Consider the following 19902-nt stretch of genomic DNA (forward strand, 5'->3'; position numbering starts at 1 on the left):
CAAGGGTTGTGTAACGATACTAGGTTAATTATCACAAGACTAGCAAAGCATGTTATTGCAGCCGACATAATTTCTGGGACAAATATTGGAGATCATGTTTATATCCCACGAATGTCTATGTTGCCTTCACAGTCACCATGGCCTTTTAAGCTATTGAGGAGACAATTTCCGATAATGCTTTCTTATGCTATGACAATTAATAAATCCCAAGGACAATCACTATCTTCAGTTGGACTTTACTTGCCAAAACCAGTTTTTTCACATGGCCAACTATATGTTGCATTATCAAGAGTCAAGTCAAAGAAAGGACTTCGAATTTTAATACATGATCAGGACAAAAAAAAAATGACTTCAACCACGAATGTGGTTTTCAAAGAGGTCTTTGCAAATATTAGAAGGTAAATCCAATTTATTTCCGATTACAAATTTAATTCTAACCATAACTGAATTTGCTTCTTACTCATATGATCTCTGATATACAGTTAAAACATCATCAAATGAGCCAATCTATAATTCATTAATTTTAACAAACCAGTCTTCCTTTGTGGACTGCATTTTCTTATTCGCTACATTTTAAATTTTCATCCCTTTTCATGAACTCCAAATTAACCATTTCTTTCATGAATTGCACAAAAGAAAATAAAATGCTTATCTCAATTTAAATGCTACCATTCAGCAAATGAATTCTATATGTTACTCTACCTGTTTTCCTAACCTGGTACACTTATTATTATTCTTTTAGTAGAACCATTTATCTTTTCTTAGATAATCAATTGGCCTTGCAAAATATTATCTATGCCAAATCATTATCGACTTTAGCATTAGACAGGTCATTCATCTGATGATGCAAATTGTATTTATAACAATACAAAAAATTAACTTACTCTTTGTTATATTCAGCAATAAAAATACCTCTTCACCTGCCTCCACCACCACAATCTTTCATACTTATCATTCTGCCAATTCACGTCCAATCTTTCAACCCAGCATTTAATGCTCCACGGTTCCCAAACCACTTAACTTGCCGTCACTTACACCCCCCCGAAAAGCAATGACCCTTCCATCACCCACTACTTTACATTATCAGACCATGGTTCATTTCTCTCCCACCTTCATTTCAACTCTAATGAAATTTTTCTCTCAAAGCGACTACCACCATGTCTACCGCTTCATCCACCGCTTTAAGCAAGGTAAGCCTAAACCCAAACCTGACTGCATGTTCATTCATTTCCTGATTTTTCTCTTGCATTTGGTTACATTTTTCATCCATATCCCGAACCAAAATTCAGCATCCTGCCATCTATGTTTTCTTGAGTTTTCGAATTCCAATTTAGGACAGACATATTGAAAAATTTTGCTTTTGAATCCATCATTGTCTCACTCAACTTTCTTTCCTGTGGCAAAGCCCTAATTCAATTTTCCCTGCTTCTGCTTCATTTATTTGTGCCCATTGTGTTAGGTTTCTTGCATACTACGTTATCATCTATCTTACCCTTTAGATATTAGTAACGTTTAAATGTTATTTTTTTCCCTCACACTTTTTGCATTCATGTTGTGCTTTTATCGCAATCCATGTTGAAATTGGACATTTTGTTGATACTAATTCAAAAACCTGTTCCACTCATTCTGATGTTCTATTATTAAATACATAGTCAGAAATTTATATATTAATTTACTTTTGTTCATTGGTAACGAATCCAGAAAATTATTCAATAATTTTGAATGATGCTACTATATTGTCACTGTCAATGAACCCTAGGTAGCATGCCATCTAGAATAACATTTAATTCATGCATGTAGGAAAAAACAACTATGCATATCCTGTGTGATTATACCCTATCCAAAACAAAACAGATACAATATTAAGTTAAATCTTTTTAAATGTCTATTAAATTTCGTAGCATTCTATTACCATTATTTCGAACTATTGTATTAAGATCCTAAGTAGTTCAGTTATCTGCACCATCTATTACATTGTTTTTATGATGTTGACTCTGCCCTTTCAAACTTTCTTTCGATCGTATCATTTCTAATATACATCATGTATTATAATCTCTTTATAATCCTGATTCTGCTCTTTCAAACAATCTATTTTGTTATAGATTTTATGTTTTTAATAAGAAAACATAATTAAATAACTGATGGTACATATGGAATTTTTTGGTATAGTACTATCTTACTACGTTTAACATAGTACCACACATTAAACAAATCAATTAAGATGGCTAAATAATAAATTTCAACATATTAAGTTGCAAAGAATCATTTTTTGGTACCCTTGATCATCTTAGACCATCAAAATGAGATGCAAAGAAACACATGAAATACACTAAAAATCAGTGCTTCTAGGATATCAAATTTTGCCTACATTACAAGGGGTTTTGAAAAATGTTAGACAAATGGCGTAGGAATAAATTTCACACTGCAAGTCAAAAAAATAATAGGGAAAGCGAATGCCACTTACCAAAATTCCACTTCATACCATCTCCTTTAGCGTGTTTGGTACATCTTTCCAGCTGTTATGTACAATGGGAATTTTCTCTCTTGCCACGACCCCAAGATAACTGTGGAATTTATCTTTGTGTGGGCCTAATCCTCGACCAGTTGCGGCATCCACCTGTACAGTTGGTCGTGGCTGATCCAATGCTCGTACAGTCAACCTCAGTAGGCGTGTTGATTTCCTTGTATTCCTAGACGTTGCCTCTGACTGGAGATTTGACTACGGAGGGGATGTCGGTGGTGTTCCCATGACCATGTCAAACAAAAAACAAATATGTTATAAAGAACAACATACTAATTTTATGAACTAACTTAAATGGAAATACATACATTAATCAATCACAAAACACAAAAGGCATAAGCTATTTACATGTCATTCGTAGGAAAAAGTTATGTAGCAATGTTCTCCCATAGTCCTTCATCGTGATCATTACGATTTGTGTGTACACCGTCAACATCGTGTGAGTCGTTGATATTAGGCATTATTGTCAAAAAAGGGGGTGTCTCTGAAATTCTGATACTGGGGACAGATGTCGTACAGGATGTCACGACATCACGCTGCAGATTGTGTTTGACTGTATGAACAGATTAAACAAGTAAATAACACAAGAGAATTGTTAACCCAGTTCGGTGCAACCTCACCTACATCTGGGGGCTACCAAGCCAGGGAGGAAATCCACTAAAATAGTGTTAGTTCAAGGTCTAACAGCCACTGTTTACAACCTTCTCACCTAACCACTACCCGTGCGATCTCTACCTAAGAGCCACTCTTAGATATGAGAAACCCCGCTCACTCCCTCTCAAACACTCTCCCGTGTTTACAATTAAATCAAAGACACACCAGAGATTGCTCTCTGAACAATAGAGATCAACTCCACACACTAGAGATCAACTCTACACAAAAGGGATCAACCCTACACACTAGAGATCAACTCTACACACTCAGGTCCAACACTTGATGTTAGGGTAGCATCAAGGTGGCTCACAAAACACTCAAGTCCCAAACTCACAAAATAACTCTTCAATCCCGGACTTGGTACAGAACTCGTGCAGCCCTCGTGTTTATATAGCAATGTGCGTTTCTGGGCTGCAACTACTTGATGCTGGATGAGATCTATCACTTTCCTGAAAATCTGCACTTAAAGATCTAAAAGATACAGTTTGATCTTTTAGTTTTTATCTTTGATCTTTAATCCCTGAACGAACTCTTCTAGTTTGAAATTTGAACTTTAATTATCTTTTAATTCGTTCCAAGAGATAGATCTTCTTATCTCTTGCTAACTGCACAATAATCTGTTAAAGATATAACAGATTTATATGTCCAGTATTATCGGGCCAGATGTCAGGACATCGTGTCCGACATCGTGAATCCTGCAGCTTCATTTGACTTTTAATTTGCCTTGTGCATTGTGCAGCACCTCCAGTGTTTTCGGGCAGGATGTCCAGGACATTGTATCCGACATCGTGGATCCTGCAGCTTCAATTCTTCATTTGACATTTTATCTTGCCTTGTGCATTGTGCAGCCCGATCTTATTCCTTGACATAGCGTTGGACATCATGTGCAGCAACTCCAGCTTTCCTTCATTGTCTAAGTGCTTATGTTTTAACAAAATCTTAGCCAATCTTTTAAAACTCAGTAGCGCTAAGCACTAACAATCTCCCCCTTTGGCAAATTTTGTCTAAAACATACTTAGACACTTCCTGAGCAGGTACGAGCAGTTATGCAAGTGGGATCAGCAACTTTCATTATCAGAGTAATCAAGCACAGCGGAAATTCTACAAGTTGCAAGTCGTTTCCAGGATGTCAAGACATCTCACGTGACATCAGCTTTCTGCTCCCCCTGTCTTCATGCTCACTGCAGCATCTTCTATCAGCTACTAGTCTTTTCCAGGATGTCGAGACATCTCATGTGACATCAGCTTTTTGCTCCCCCTGTCTTCATGCTCACTGCAGCATCTTCTATCAGCTACTAGTCTTTTCCAGGATGTCGAGACATCTCATGTGACATCAGCTTTTTGCTCCCCCTGTCTTCATGCTCTTACTGCAGCATCTTCTATCAGCTACTAGTAGCTTACATCAGTCATCAGCAGCAGCAGTCTCCCCCTCAAAGTCATATACATGCAACTCCCCCTCAAAATCATGAATCATGCATACATCGTATCCTACTGCCATACATCATATCAAACTACTATTGCATACATAGTATCCTACTACTCAAAATCATGCATAATAGCAAGCATAATACTATAATACTATTACTCCCCCTTTTTAGACAGAATTTGACAAAAGTAGAATGCATGAACTTAAGGTGCAAATATTACAGACCCATAGTAAACAATTGTTCAAAGGGACATGCCCCTATAACTAGTAAAAGCAAAAATAAAGGTCTGATGGTCATGGGGTGGCTTCAGAATCATCATCATCTGATTCTGTCTCTTCTGCTGCATCTTCCTCTTCCTCAGCTGCCTCTTCTTGCTCAGCTGGATCTTCTTCTTCCTCAGCTGCTTCACCATCATCAATGCCACTGTCTGTGAGTCTTTCGATCAGCCGTTCCAGCTCCATTTTCTTCTCTGTGGTGGCTTTGATGGTTGCTTCCAGCACCTTGCATGTGTCCTTGAGTTCAGCAATCAGAGCATCCTTGGACACAGCACCTGAAGCAGCAGCTTTCCCTGATGTCGAGACAATGTCTGGGACATGTGTCCCCTCAAACAGTTTGTAATGCAGGGATAGAGGAGATTCTCTCTTCATCACAGAGTCAGTGTAGTTTAAAATGTTTGGATGTTGACTCAACATAATGCCACACAATACAGTAGGGAAGGCAATGGGTAATTTGACAGCAAAAGATTCTGAATGCTTAACAGTTTGATCAAATATATAGTTTCCAAAATTAAATTTGGACTTGGTTCCAACAGCATACAGAAATTTACCCAAACCTGTGGCAACAGTGGAAGTATGATTGGTGGGTACCCAGTTTGCAGCGCCAATCCTATGCAGAATTGCATACTTCACACTCAGCTTCCCTGCAGAAAGCTTCCCTTTCTTTGGCCAATGCTGGACTTGTTTGGAAGTGATTTCCTTGGCAATTTGATGCTCAGAAACAGCAATATCTATCACTCCATCAGTAGGTCTGCCCAGATATTTGTTGATCACAGCAGGGGAGAATCTAACACACTTTCCTCTGACAAATACTTTTTGATACTCATCACTCTTTCTGTTTGTTATGTCAGAGGGAATGTTGACAATGAATTCCCTGACTAGGCCTTCATAACAGTCTCCCAATTTGGTGACTGTCTTCAGTAGTCCAGCAGCCTTAATGAGGTCCATGGTCTCCTTGCAATCCAAGGCATCTCTTCCCAGTTCTCTTTCAACCGCAAGTCTGCGTTGATACACATATTTCCACTTTTCAACATTGCCAATGGAGTGGAAAGAGATGTTGTCCAATGGTGCATCAGGAACATTTCCAGGTACCTTTCTCCCAGATTTCTTGGCCCTCTTTGATGTCGAGACATCTAGTTCGACATCATCATCAGAATCAGATGAGGAAATTTCTTTCCTCTTTTTGGAGGGGATTGCAACTTTGCTCCGTCTGGATGTGGTATGAGTGATTGGAGTGCTCTTCTTCTGTGCCATAGTTTTGATTCGTTCAGACCTCTTAATGGGGGTTTTTCCCTTTCGGCTTTGTAACCTTTCTGCAATGCCAGGTGCCAACCTGTTGGCAATGGGTTCCTCATCAGATTCGACTTCTTCTAGGTCAATGAGGTCACCTGGAGCAGGTTCTGGTGCCCTTGGTGCAGGGGTCTCCTCTGAGGCTTGATCCTCTTCTTCTGTTGACTCCTCTTCACTGGGTGAAGGGAGGGCTTCAGCATTTGGAGCGGAAGATGTTGGAACATCTTTATCAACATCAGGCACAGAACCATTCGGGGTGGAGGATGTTGGAACATCTTCATCAGCATCAGGCACAGACGCATCTTTCAGAATGCTACTCACAATACTGCGGATTTTCTTGTCCATCTCCGTGTCTACTTCCCTAGGACTTGTTGCAAGGCTAGGGTTTTCAGCAATCTTCACTCCCTGTTGTCTTCTAGGAGCCAGTTTCTCAGGAGCAGAGGCTTGACCAGGAATTATTTGTATGGGTTGGATGTTGAATTCAGGTTGTTCCTGGTGCGGAGATGATGGTACAGCGGGTGAACCAGGAGCTGAAGTTTCTTTTGGTGAGGTAGCCATGGAGAAGCAGAGCTTTTGAAATGGTTTCGTGAAATTCTGAGAACTATTGGGAAATGCTGGTGAAAACACGAATGCCACGCAAATATAAATTTGAATGAAGAATGTAGAGGGGCGTGTGAAGCAACGGTCAAATCTGTTTTGGCCCAGTAATGAATGTGCTATTAACGTTTGAGCACATTCAAATAGAAGTAATTGCTATAAGTCTTCTAGCAGACAAATGCCCAGCTTGCCCCTCAGTTTTTCAAACTGATTTGCATCCAAAGCCTTTGTGAAAATATCTGTTATTTGTTCCTCAGTGTCAACATGCTTCAGTGTGATCACTTTATCATCAACAAGATCTCTGATATAGTGATGTCTAATGTCAATGTGCTTGGTTCTGCTGTGTTGAACAGGATTTTTAGAAATATTAATAGCACTCATGTTGTCACAGTATAATGTCATGACATCTTGTTCGACATTGTACTCCTTCAGCATCTGCTTCATCCAAACTAGTTGTGAACAGCTGCTTCCTGCTGCAATATACTCTGCTTCTGCAGTAGATAGGGACACACAGTTCTGCTTCTTGCTGAACCATGAAATAAGATTGTTGCCCAGATAGAAGCATCCACCAGAAGTGCTTTTTCTGTCATCTGCACTTCCAGCCCAATCAGCATCACAATACCCAACCAGCATTGAATCTGAACAATGACAGTACATAATCCCATAGTCACTGGTGCCATTTACATATTTCAGAATTCTCTTTACTTGATTCAAGTGACTTATCTTGGGATTGGCTTGATATCTTGCACAAACACCTACTGCATAGGTGATGTCAGGTCTGCTAGCTGTTAAATATAGTAAGCTCCCAATCATGCTTCTGTACACACTTTGATCAACACTGGTGTCAGCTTCATCTTTTGACAGCTTCAAGTGAGTAGGTGCAGGTGTTCTTTTATGGCTGGCATTCTCCATCCCAAACTTCTTGACAATGTTCTTTGCATACTTGCTTTGTGAGAGGAATATGGAGTCTTCCATCTGCTTCACTTGAAGTCCCAGAAAATAAGTCAGCTCTCCAACAAGACTCATTTCAAATTCAGATTGCATCTGTTGGACAAAATGTCGAAGCATCTCATTCGACATCCCTCCAAACACAATGTCATCAACATATATCTGTGCTATCATCAAGTTTTCAGCATCTTGTTTGACAAAGAGAGTCTTGTCAATTCCTCCCTTCCTATACCCTTGCTGAGTAAGGAACTCTGTTAGCCTTTCATACCAAGCTCTTGGAGCTTGCTTCAATCCATAGAGAGCCTTCTTGAGCCTGTATACATGAGTTGGATCTACAAATCCCTTTGGCTGCTCCACATAGGCTTCTTCATTCAGGTATGCATTCAGAAACGCGCTCTTCACATCCATCTGGAACAGCTTGAATTTGAGGATGCAAGCTACACCAAGTAACAATCTGATGGACTCAAGTCTAGCAACTGGAGCGAAAGTTTCATCAAAGTCTACACCTTCAATCTGAGTGTAGCCTTGAGCAACAAGTCTGGCCTTGTTTCTGGTTATAACACCTTCTTCATTGGTTTTGTTCTTGAAGATCCACTTGGTGCCAATCACATTAGTTCCCTCGGGTCTCGGAACTAGCTCCCAGACTTCATTCCTTTTGAATTGCTCCAATTCTTCTTGCATAGCATTGATCCAGAACTCATCAGTCAGTGCCTCTTTCACATTCTTGGGCTCAATTTTGGAGACAAAACATGAGTTGGAGACAATCTCAATCTCCCTTGATCTTGTAGTGACTCCTCTGTTTGGATCTCCTATAATCAGCTCCTTGGGGTGCATCTTCTGGATTCTAATGGAGGGTCTCTTGTCAGGTTGGTTGATGTTTGATTCATCTGTAGCAGAATCAGAGTTTTCTGCATTTTCTCCACTTTTAGCTGCATCTGCTACATTGTCTCCCGATGTTCTGACATCTTCTTCGACATCCTTCTTTCTTGCTGGAGTTAGATCATCAACAACCACATTGATGGATTCCATCACAGTTCTGGTTCTGGAATTGAATACTCTATATGCTCTGCTGTTTGTAGAGTATCCCAGGAATATTCCTGCATCACTCTTGGGATCCATCTTTCTCCTTTGCTCTCTATCTGCCAAAATGTAACATGGACTTCCAAAGATGTGGAAGTGCTTGACAGTTGGCTTCCTCCCTTTCCAGATTTCATACAGTGTGGTTGGAGTCCCTCTTCTAAGTGTGACTCTGTTGTGGATGTAGCATGCTGTGTTCATGGCTTCAGCCCAGAGATTATAGGGAAGTTCTTTGGCATGAAGCATGACCCTAGCAGCCTCTTGCAAAGTCCTGTTTTTCCTTTCAACTGTGCCATTCTGTTGTGGTGTAATGGCTGCAGAGAACTCATGAGTGATGCCTTCAGATGTGCAGAATTCAGTGAACCTGCTGTTTTCAAACTCTCTGCCATGGTCACTCCTGATTCTCTTGATGACACAGTCTTTTTCTCTTTGAAGTCTTAGACTCAACTCTTTGAATACTTCAAAGGTTTCTGATTTCTCTCTGATAAAGTTGACCCAGGTAAATCTGGAGAAATCATCCACAACAACATAGGCATACCTCTTTCCTCCAAGGCTTTCAACCTGCATAGGCCCCATCAAATCCATGTGAAGTAGTTCCAGCACCCTGGAAGTGGTCTGATGTTGAAGCTTCTGGTGGGACATCTTGACTTGCTTTCCAATCTGACATTCACCACAGATTCTGCCTTCTTCTATTTTCAGATTGGGAATGCCTCTAACAGCACCTTTGTCAATGATTTTCTTCATGCCTCTTAAGTGCAGATGTCCAAATCTTTGATGCCATATTCTGACTTCATCTTCTTTGGAGGATAGACATGTGGAGGAGTAGCTGGTTTCTTGAGGTGTCCATAGGTAACAGTTGTCCTTTGATCTGCTGCCCTTCATTAGAACTTCACTCTTCTCATTTGTCACCAAGCATTCTGACTTTGTGAAGTTTACATTGAATCCTTCATCACACAACTGACTGATGCTGATCAGGTTTGCAGTCAGTCCCTTCACCAGCAGTACTTTGTTCAGACTAGGAAGTCCATCATGAACTAGCTTTCCCATTCCAATGATCTTTCCTTTAGAGCCATCTCCAAATGTCACATAGCTGGTGGAGCAGGGCTCAATGTTCACCAGGAATTCTTTAACTCTTGTCATGTGTCTGGAACAGCCGCTATCTAGGTACCAATCTTCCTTGGCTGATGCTCTAAGTGAAGTATGAACAACAAGACTAACAATCTTGTGTTTTGGAACCCACATCATCTTCCTTCCGCTGCTGCCGCTTTGAGTTCCATGATGTGGATGGCCATGTAGATGATAGCAAAAGGGCTTTATGTGACCATACTTGCCACAGTAGTGACACCTCCACTTCTTTCTTTTACTCTTTTTCTGCTGCGTTCCATGATGTCGAGACCGATGTTGTGACATCGTGGCTCCAGTGCTGTTTTTGGCAGGAACAAATTCTGTCATGGTTGTTCTGCCAGCAGACTTATGATTAAATCCAAGTCCTCTCTGGTTTCCAACATTCTTCCCAAGCTGTAGCACCTCATCAAGCATATCTGAGCCTTTATTCAGCATCTTTACTGATTTTGTCATGTTTTCCAGCTTAGAGTTCAGAAAACCAACTTCTCCTTTAAGCTCAGAGATCTCTTCTTCATGTGCCTCCTTCTCAGCCTCTAGATCTGCAATGACCTTCTTCAGTTGTGCTTCTTGCTGAAGGATCTTCTCACTTTTGATGCATAGTTTTCTATAGGATATAGCAAGCTCATCAAAAGTGATTTCACTATCTGTATCACTTGAATCTTCAGCAGATTCAAATCTCCCAGTGAGTGCATTTACATCTCTGTCAGAATCACTTTCTTGTTCACTCTCTGTATCATCAGATCGACATACAGAAAGTCCTTTCCTCTGCTTCTTGAGATGAGTGGGACATTCAGCTATGATGTGTCCATAGCCTTCACACCCATGGCATTGAATTCCTTTGCTGTGACTGGGCTTTTCATCTGACCTTTTCTGGTATTTGCTACCTTTCCTGATGTCGAAAGGGATGTTCTGGACATGTGGTTTCTGTCTCCTGTCCATTCTGTTCAGCACTTTGTTGAACTGCTTTCCAAGGAGCACAACTGCCTTAGTCAGACCTTCATCAGTATCCAGGTCATACTCATCTTCTTCTCCTTCATCATTGGACACGAACGCCAAGTTCTTGCTCTTCTTTTCAGCCCTATCCGAGAGTCCTAGCTCAAAGGTTTGAAGGGAACCAATGAGTTCATCCACTCTCATGTTGCAAATGTCTTGGGCCTCCTCTATTGCAGTGACTTTCATGTCAAATCTCTTAGGCAAGGATCTGAGGATCTTTCTCACCAGCTTTTCATCTGTCATTCTTTCTCCCAAGGCAGTGCAAGCATTGGCAATTTCAAGAATGTTCATGTGGAAGTCATGAATACACTCTTCCTCCTTCATCTTCAGATTTTCGAATTTTGTAGCCAATAGTTGCAATCTGGACATCTTCACTTTGGAGGTTCCTTCATGAGTGGTTTTCAGGATCTCCCATGCATCTTTGGCCACTGTGCATGTGTTGATCAGTCTGAAGATATTCTTGTCAACTCCATTGAATAGAGCATTCAAAGCTTTGGAGTTTCCAAGTGCCAATTCGTCTTCTTCTTTAGTCCAGTCTTCTTCTGGCTTCAATTCATCAGTGGGCTTTCCTTCTGTGTCCAGCATCTTGGGATGTTCCCAGCCTTTGATGACAGCTTTCCAGGTTCTGCTATCCAGTGATTTGAGGAAGGCCACCATCCTTGCTTTCCAGTATTCATAGTTGGTTCCATCTAGGATTGGTGGTCTGTTCACTGGTCCTCCTTCTTTCTCCATGTTCATCAGAATTTATCTCCCTAGATCTCACTCAGTGATTTCGAGTGCCCGCTCTGATACCAATTGAAATTCTGATACTGGGGACAGATGTCGTACAGGATGTCACGACATCACGTTGCAGATTGTGTTTGACTGTATGAACAGATTAAACAAGTAAATAACACAAGAGAATTGTTAACCCAGTTCGGTGCAACCTCACCTACATCTGGGGGCTACCAAGCCAGGGAGGAAATCCACTAAAATAGTGTTAGTTCAAGGTCTAACAGCCACTGTTTACAACCTTCTCACCTAACCACTACCCGTGCGATCTCTACCTAAGAGCCACTCTTAGATATGAGAAACCCCGCTCACTCCCTCTCAAACACTCTCCCGTGTTTACAATTAAATCAAAGACACACCAGAGATTGCTCTCTGAACAATAGAGATCAACTCCACACACTAGAGATCAACTCTACACAAAAGGGATCAACCCTACACACTAGAGATCAACTCTACACACTCAGGTCCAACACTTGATGTTAGGGTAGCATCAAGGTGGCTCACAAAACACTCAAGTCGCAAACTCACAAAATAACTCTTCAATCCCGGACTTGGTACAGAACTCGTGCAGCCCTCGTGTTTATATAGCAATGTGCGTTTCTGGGCTGCAACTACTTGATGCTGGATGAGATCTATCACTTTCCTGAAAATCTGCACTTAAAGATCTAAAAGATACAGTTTGATCTTTTAGTTTTTATCTTTGATCTTTAATCCCTGAACGAACTCTTCTAGTTTGAAATTTGAACTTTAATTATCTTTTAATTCGTTCCAAGAGATAGATCTTCTTATCTCTTGCTAACTGCACAATAATCTGTTAAAGATATAACAGATTTATATGTCCAGTATTATCGGGCCAGATGTCAGGACATCGTGTCCGACATCGTGAATCCTGCAGCTTCATTTGACTTTTAATTTGCCTTGTGCATTGTGCAGCACCTCCAGTGTTTTCGGGCAGGATGTCCAGGACATTGTATCCGACATCGTGGATCCTGCAGCTTCAATTCTTCATTTGACATTTTATCTTGCCTTGTGCATTGTGCAGCCCGATCTTATTCCTTGACATAGCGTTGGACATCATGTGCAGCAACTCCAGCTTTCCTTCATTGTCTAAGTGCTTATGTTTTAACAAAATCTTAGCCAATCTTTTAAAACTCAGTAGCGCTAAGCACTAACAGTCTCCATAATGTCAAGCATGGTTGGATCATGCGCGTCATTTAAACCACTTGGTCTTCCCTGTAAAACCACTAAATATCTTTAATCGCAAGGATCTTCAACGTAAAAGACCTGTCTTGCATGTTGTACCATAATGAAAGGTTTGTCCATGTAACCCACCTTGTTAAGGTCTACTAAGGTAAATCCCATTTCATCTTGTCGGACACCGGTATTGGCATTGACCCACTTACACTTAAACACAAGCACTCTAAATTTAGTATAATCAACATCCCAGATTTGTTGAATGACACCGAAGTAATGCATGGATGCTCGAATGGGATTGTTGTCTGATGCACTGCAAAAGTGATATGAATTGGCATCAACAATCACACCACTGTTTTGCATCAAGCTTTTGTCATCTTGGGAATTGGTGTAGAAGGAATAATTGTTGATGTCATACCCTTTCGAAGTCGATACATTTAGATTTGGCCCAATAGCTAATAATCGTAATGTTTTGGAAGCACCCTCATCAACAAGAATTGTTTCTCTAAACCACTTAATGAAAGTTCTATTATGCTCTTGCAAAACCCTTATCATGTTCATTTTTGGGTTCATTGCGATGAGTTTTTTTTTTGTGAGCTTCTGATGCAATCCTACCCCCCAAGGGTATTGGATAGAAGACTCCAAGAGGCTTGGGATAGAGCTACTAAAGAAGGCCCTAGGGTTCTCATGAACCTTAGGGTAGATTTTTGAGCCCATGGGTCAAGGTTGGATCCATTCTTCTTTGTAAATGTTAGAATTGGTTTTCCCATCTTTTGGGCCTTGTATTTTGGTCATTCTAGTAGTATAGGATTTTAGCCTTGTATTTCAGGGCATTTTGAGTAGTCTTTGTAATAGGGACCTTTTTTTATATTTTCATGTATTTTGTCATGGGGGTGAGCTTAGCTATTATAGGGGGTGTGTGTAGCTAAGCTCTAGCTTCTTTAGGAATCTTCTCATGGAAGCTTCTCAAGGAGGTGAGCTTAGTTATTAGAGGGGTGTATGTAACTAAGCTCTAGCTTCTCAAGGAAGTTTTCTCAAAGAAGCTTCTCAAGGAAGTTTTCTCAAGAAAGCTTCTCAAGGAAGCTACCTAGTCTATAAATAGAAGCATGTGTAACACTTGTTGTAACTTTGATGAATGAGAGTCTTGTGAGACATACTTCAAAGTTCCACTTCTCTACCTCTTTTATTCCTTCAATTTCGTGCTCCCCCCTCTCTCTTTCTCTCCCTCTTTCTTTTCCTCCATTGAAGCATCCTCTCCAAGCTTCTTATCCAAGGCTCATCTTGGTGGTGAAGCTCCTTCTTCCATGGCTTATTCCCTAGTGGATGGCGCCTCCTCTCACCTCTTCTCCTTTGTCTTCCGCTGCATCTCCATGGTGGAAAATCACCATTAAAAGACCTCATTGAAGCTCAAAGATTCAGCCTCCATAGAAGCCCCACAAGCAAGCTTCCATCAGCTTCTATGTATGGAATGACTTCGGCCGTATTATTCAATATATTTAGATGCGCTTGTTCGAGCTCGTCACGAGTCATTGTCACGACATTGAATCCTCGTGTACCCTTAGCCCCCGGTGGTGTTCGCGCATTACAAGTTTCAGGAACCCCGATAGATTTATCGGCTTCAATGTACTGCGAGCAAAACTCGATACATTCTTCAGCAACATACCTTTCAACAATCGAAGCTTCTGGTCGGTGTTGATTCTTTGTATACCCCTTTAACACCTTCATGTACCACTCCACTGGATACATCCACCGTAAATATACAAGACCACACAATCGGATCTCCCTGACTAGATGAACAATTAAGTGAACCATTATGTCAAAAAATGATGGAGGAAAGTACATCTCCATTTGACAAAGGATAATGACAGCCTCATTCTCTAATTCATCCAATCTTCTAGGGTCAATGACTTTGCTACATATAGCATTAAAAACAAAGCATAGACGAGTTATGGCATCCCAAACTTTGTCAGGCAAAATTCCTCGAATCGCTACAGGCAGTAGTTGTTGCATTAATACATGACAATCATGAGATTTCAAGCCAACCAATTTCATATCATTAATGGATACAAGGCTCTTGATATTTGAAGAGTATCTGTCGCAACCTACCCTTCGGCGGGAGGGCGACGCGTGACTCGCCGGATGCGTGTTCCACGAAAGGAATACGCGCGGAGTCGCCACCAACGTTTATTTGAGAAAAACGTCGGAAAAACCGAAAAAGACCCGATCTACGAACTTTTAAGTGAAAGGCTCGGGAGTTGCATTTACGCGCGGGGAAGGTATTATGCATGGCAGTGTGAAAAATGGCACGCAGCGTATTTGCTCCGTGCCCCTATTTAAGGGACCTATAAGGGAGAGAACTAACTAGGCATTTAGTAATAACTCCCAAGATAGTCATATCTCTCTTGATGGTTTCTAGAGGTATCATCCTCTTCGAAGAACATATTGCAGCAGTAGGGACTACTAGAAACAATAAGTTTTCAAAGAGAAAAGCTCTAGATGAGGGTTCACTGTAATCAAGCAAGTCGGAGACCCAGCATGATCACAGATTCGCCTCCACTCCTTATGTTCCCATGAACCCGGGTATAGGGCCCTTTTTCACTCACAGTGTGTGCAAATAGTGTTGGTGTTTGTGTGCATCAAATGAATAAATATTTACTTCATGCACACATTTTAAAACACACTGAAAGCAATAAAGAGTTTATATACACAAGAACATAATGAAGGGAAACCAACAGAGGGGTAAGTCACGGTAAAACATTGCACAAGATTAAATGGCCTAACTCTCTAAAAACAGTCCCCAGTGGAGTCGCCAACTGTCGCAACCTACCCTTCGGCGGGAGGGCGACGCGTGACTCGCGGGATGTGTGTTCCACGAAAGGAATACGCGCGGAGTCGCCACCAACGTTTATTTGAGGAAAACGTTGGAAAAACCGGAAAAGACGCGATCTATGAACTTTTAAGTGAAAGGCTCGGGAGTTGCATTTACGCGCGGGGAAGGTATTAGCACCCCACACGTCCGTCACAAGGGACGGCAGCCTTTAATCGAATGTGTAAACATGACTTTGATTTTTACGTTCCCTTTTATGTTCTTATATCTTTTATGCCCTTTTCATATTTTTTCTTTTTTTGTGGTCGACAAGGGTGTTTCCCTTTGCTCCTACGTATTCCTCAATTGCGATGAGGAAATCAGACCTACGTAGTTCTTTTTTATCAAGTGATTCTTTTTTACTTAAAAGGTGATCATTTTAAGGCGTTGGAGCTTGAGAATGATCCATTTTATTTAGTAAGAAATTGAAATGACAAACTTCAAAAACCTATTTTTATGGACGAGCTTGACTAGGCGAGTTGATTTTAGCCTTAGTTTCACTTTAGTTATTAGTCAATTCATTTAAGAATGAGAAATCCTAAAGAGAAAACGTCCGATTGATTTTCCGCTTTATTTTACTAAAAGACGTTTTTTTTATTATTATATTATTTTTTACCTCCCCTTTTTTGATTTCCAACGTGGTTACGGCACGACCGAACGGTCGGAATTCATTTTAACCGAAGTTAACGGATAATACAATTCAAACGATCGGTGGAAATTTATTTTATTTTTAGGTTAAGCGAGAAATGACTTAAATAAAATGGCTTAAGCACGTCAAGAGGGGGTATAAAAAGTAAATGAAACGACAATAGAAATACACAAAACACAATGTGGACCACCACGGGTACATAGAATGAATCGAAAAGCTTGGTTCGAGGTACTTACCCGTTGAAGATCGAAGAACGAATGAAGAACGTCGAAGAACGGTCGAAACCTTCGCGAAATTCCTTACGGAAACGTTTCGAAAGCGCCTCGGCTTAGATTTTCTTCACGGAAACAATTTTTCCAAGCAAATTCGAAAGAGAGAGAAGTGCCTAAGGGGATGAACCCTTTTCCTTCTCACTTCCTCCCCTATTTATAGCAAACTAGGGGAGATGTTTGCCGCCCAGCTCGCCCAGGCGAGCAGGGTTGCTTCCTCCAGAAGCAACAACCTTCTGGAGGAATCTTCTGGAGGGCCCAAGTGGGCCTGGTTGCTATTTGCACCCCCATTTTTACTAAGTACACCCCCTCTGCCTTTTTTTTGGTGATTCTTTTTTCGTAAAGTTACGGAAACTTACGAATTTCGTAATGATACTTGTTTTCTTTCCGTAATGTTACGGAACCTTGCGGATTACATAATCACCCCCTTTTTGACTTACGGAATGTTACGGAACCTCACTAATTATGCAACGATGCTTCCATTTGATTTCCGGTGTGTCACGGAACCTTTACGGATTGTGCATCAATATTTTCTTTTGTTTTTCGGCATGTTCCGGAATTTCACAAATTGCCTAATGATGGGTGTCAAGCACCTTACAAGGACCAAACAAAGGTCGCATGTCATCAAGCAAAGGTCCCCGGACGAAATTAGGGTATGACAGTATCCTTGTGGGACTTTCATGTTCTGCTGACAATGACAAAAACTCCTCTTTTCCTTAGCTGACATTGTGTGACATGCCGGGGGTAGATACATTCGCGACCCTTTTGCTATTGGATGCAACTGGTCTCGTATACCCATGCCAACCAAGTCTTGACGACACGTCAAACCATCCATTTTCTTGCCTTTAATGTTAAGAAGGGTGCCAATTAAACTATCACAAACGTTTTTCTCCACATGCATGAAGTCTATACAGTGTCTTACATCAAGATCAGACCAATAAGGAAGATCGAAGAAAATGGACCTTTTCTTCCAGATGTTTTTCTCACGGGGTTTTTTTTTTTTTTTTTTTTTTTTTTTGCGTCTTCCCAAAGATAGTTATGATGTCCTTCACACGATGATAAACTTCTTTGCCATGTAATGGTTTGGGCGAAGTTTCATATTTATGAGATTCATTGAAAGCTTTCTTCAATCGCCGATATGGATGGAACTGGTTTAGAAATCTTCGATGCCTTGTGTATATTGTTTTCTTTCCATGTTTTAGTTAGACGAAACTTGTATTGTTCTCACATATAGGACATGTGTGATGGCTGTCATACCCTAATTTCGTCCGGGGACCATTGTTTGTCGGCATGCGACCTCCGAAACGCTCTCGTAAGGCTTCCATAAGTTTTTTGTAAAGTACAAAAAGGGGGGTGAACTTAATAATTGGGGTGCGCTCAGAAATCTTCCTCAAGAAGCCTCTCGGCGGCAAGCACCTCCCCATTAAATAGGGGGAAGAGGCTGATTTTCAAGGATCCATGACCCCTATGCTATGCATTTCAGCTGTTTTGGGTGAAAAAACGTGTTTTCGTGAAGAAAATCCAAGATGAGGTGCTTCCGTAATGCTTCTGAGATGTTTCCGTGAGCAAATCCGTGAAGATATTCTGCCGTTCTTCACCGTTCTTCATTCGTTCATCGTTTGTTCTTTGGTCTTCAACCAGTAAGTGTTTGAATTTGAGACTTTCAATTCATTTCTTGTTTTGTTTGCTTTCATCTTCATCTAGTTCACTTTCGATTTTCTTTTCTTCCAATTTTGACGAGTTTTTTACTGTTTATTTAAGCTATTATCTCCCCTAATAATTGATAAAAATTTCAACCGATCATTTGTGTTGTAATCTCGTTTAATCACTATTAAAATAAAATCCAACCGATCGTTCACATTGTAACTTCAGTTAAATCAAAAAAGGCAAAAATAAAATATAATAATCAAAATATCTTTGAAAAAATATAATAAAATAATCAAAATATCTTTGAATAAAATAATAAAAAAAATCAATTGAATGTTTTTCTTTGAAAGTTTCCTTGAATGAATTGACTAAAATCAACATGGACCATTCGATTGATTTTATCGATTAACATGGACCGTTCAAAAGCATTAAATCAACACAAAACTTTGCTGCTTTATGGAAAGAACTACATAGGTCTGAGTTCCTCACCACAAATCGAGGATACGTAGGAGCAAAAGCCCCACTTTTGCCGACCACCCCTTTTCAAACAAACCAAGAGATCGTTAATGGTCCAATGCCTTAACATTTCTCTTCGTTCACAACCAAGACATCGTTAATGGTTCAATGCCTTAACGTTTCTCTCCTTAAAAAAAAACAAGAGATCGTTAATGTTCCAACGCCTTAACATTTCTCTCCTTTCAAAATCAAAAGATCGTTTAATGGTCCAACGCCTTAAATGACCTTTGTTCAATTGAAATCTATCTTGCGAAAAAAGATAAAAACAACTTAACCAACTTTTAGTCCTGAAAGAACTACGTAGGTCTGATTTCCTCAATAGTCCATCATGTTTAAAATCTAAATTGATTCAACCCCATGTCCTGCGTAAAAATTTACAATACTTCAATAGTCCATCATTCGCATACATCCATGCTTTTCATTGGTTGCATTACTCGTTGCATTCTTTCCTTGAAAACTGAACTGTGATCATTGTAATCAAATGAAAGAATGCGCTTTACGGTGCCCTTACTGAACCCGTGCTAGAGCTAGAGTAATGGGTGAAGTAGAGGAGGTGCAAGAGCAAATGAAGGCCGACATAGAGGCCATGAAAGAGCAAATGGCCACAATGATGGAGGCCATGATGAGCATGAAGAAGATAATGGAAGCCAATGCGGTTGTAGTTGCCGCTACCAGCGCTGTTGCTAAGGTGAACCTGACGCGCCCATCTGGCCTCAACCAAATGAATCATCCAACCTCAGATATGGTAGGCAAAGATTAGGGAACTACGGGCAGCCCCCATTATGTGCAAATTCAAAACAAGCATGCCTTCCCGCGATATGGCTTGCCTTCCAACTATACACCACCCAATGTGGCGTACACTCCCAGTGAGAATGTCAATAACTCCACTCCCATACTCATTGAGAGCCAACAACCTCAATCCGATTATGCACATGTCTCTCAACCCATGGGGAAGACACATGAATTTACCCACCACAATCTAGCCGACTTTGAGCCTTGCCTCGGATATGCCACTGAAGGGCAAGCAGTTGGTGGTATACCCCTGCAAAACCCTTCTATGGAAAAATGGTGGGTTACAAACCT

This window comes from Glycine soja, chromosome 17 (assembly GCF_004193775.1).
Source record: "Glycine soja cultivar W05 chromosome 17, ASM419377v2, whole genome shotgun sequence".
In the NCBI taxonomy this organism is placed as follows: Eukaryota; Viridiplantae; Streptophyta; class Magnoliopsida; order Fabales; family Fabaceae; genus Glycine; species Glycine soja.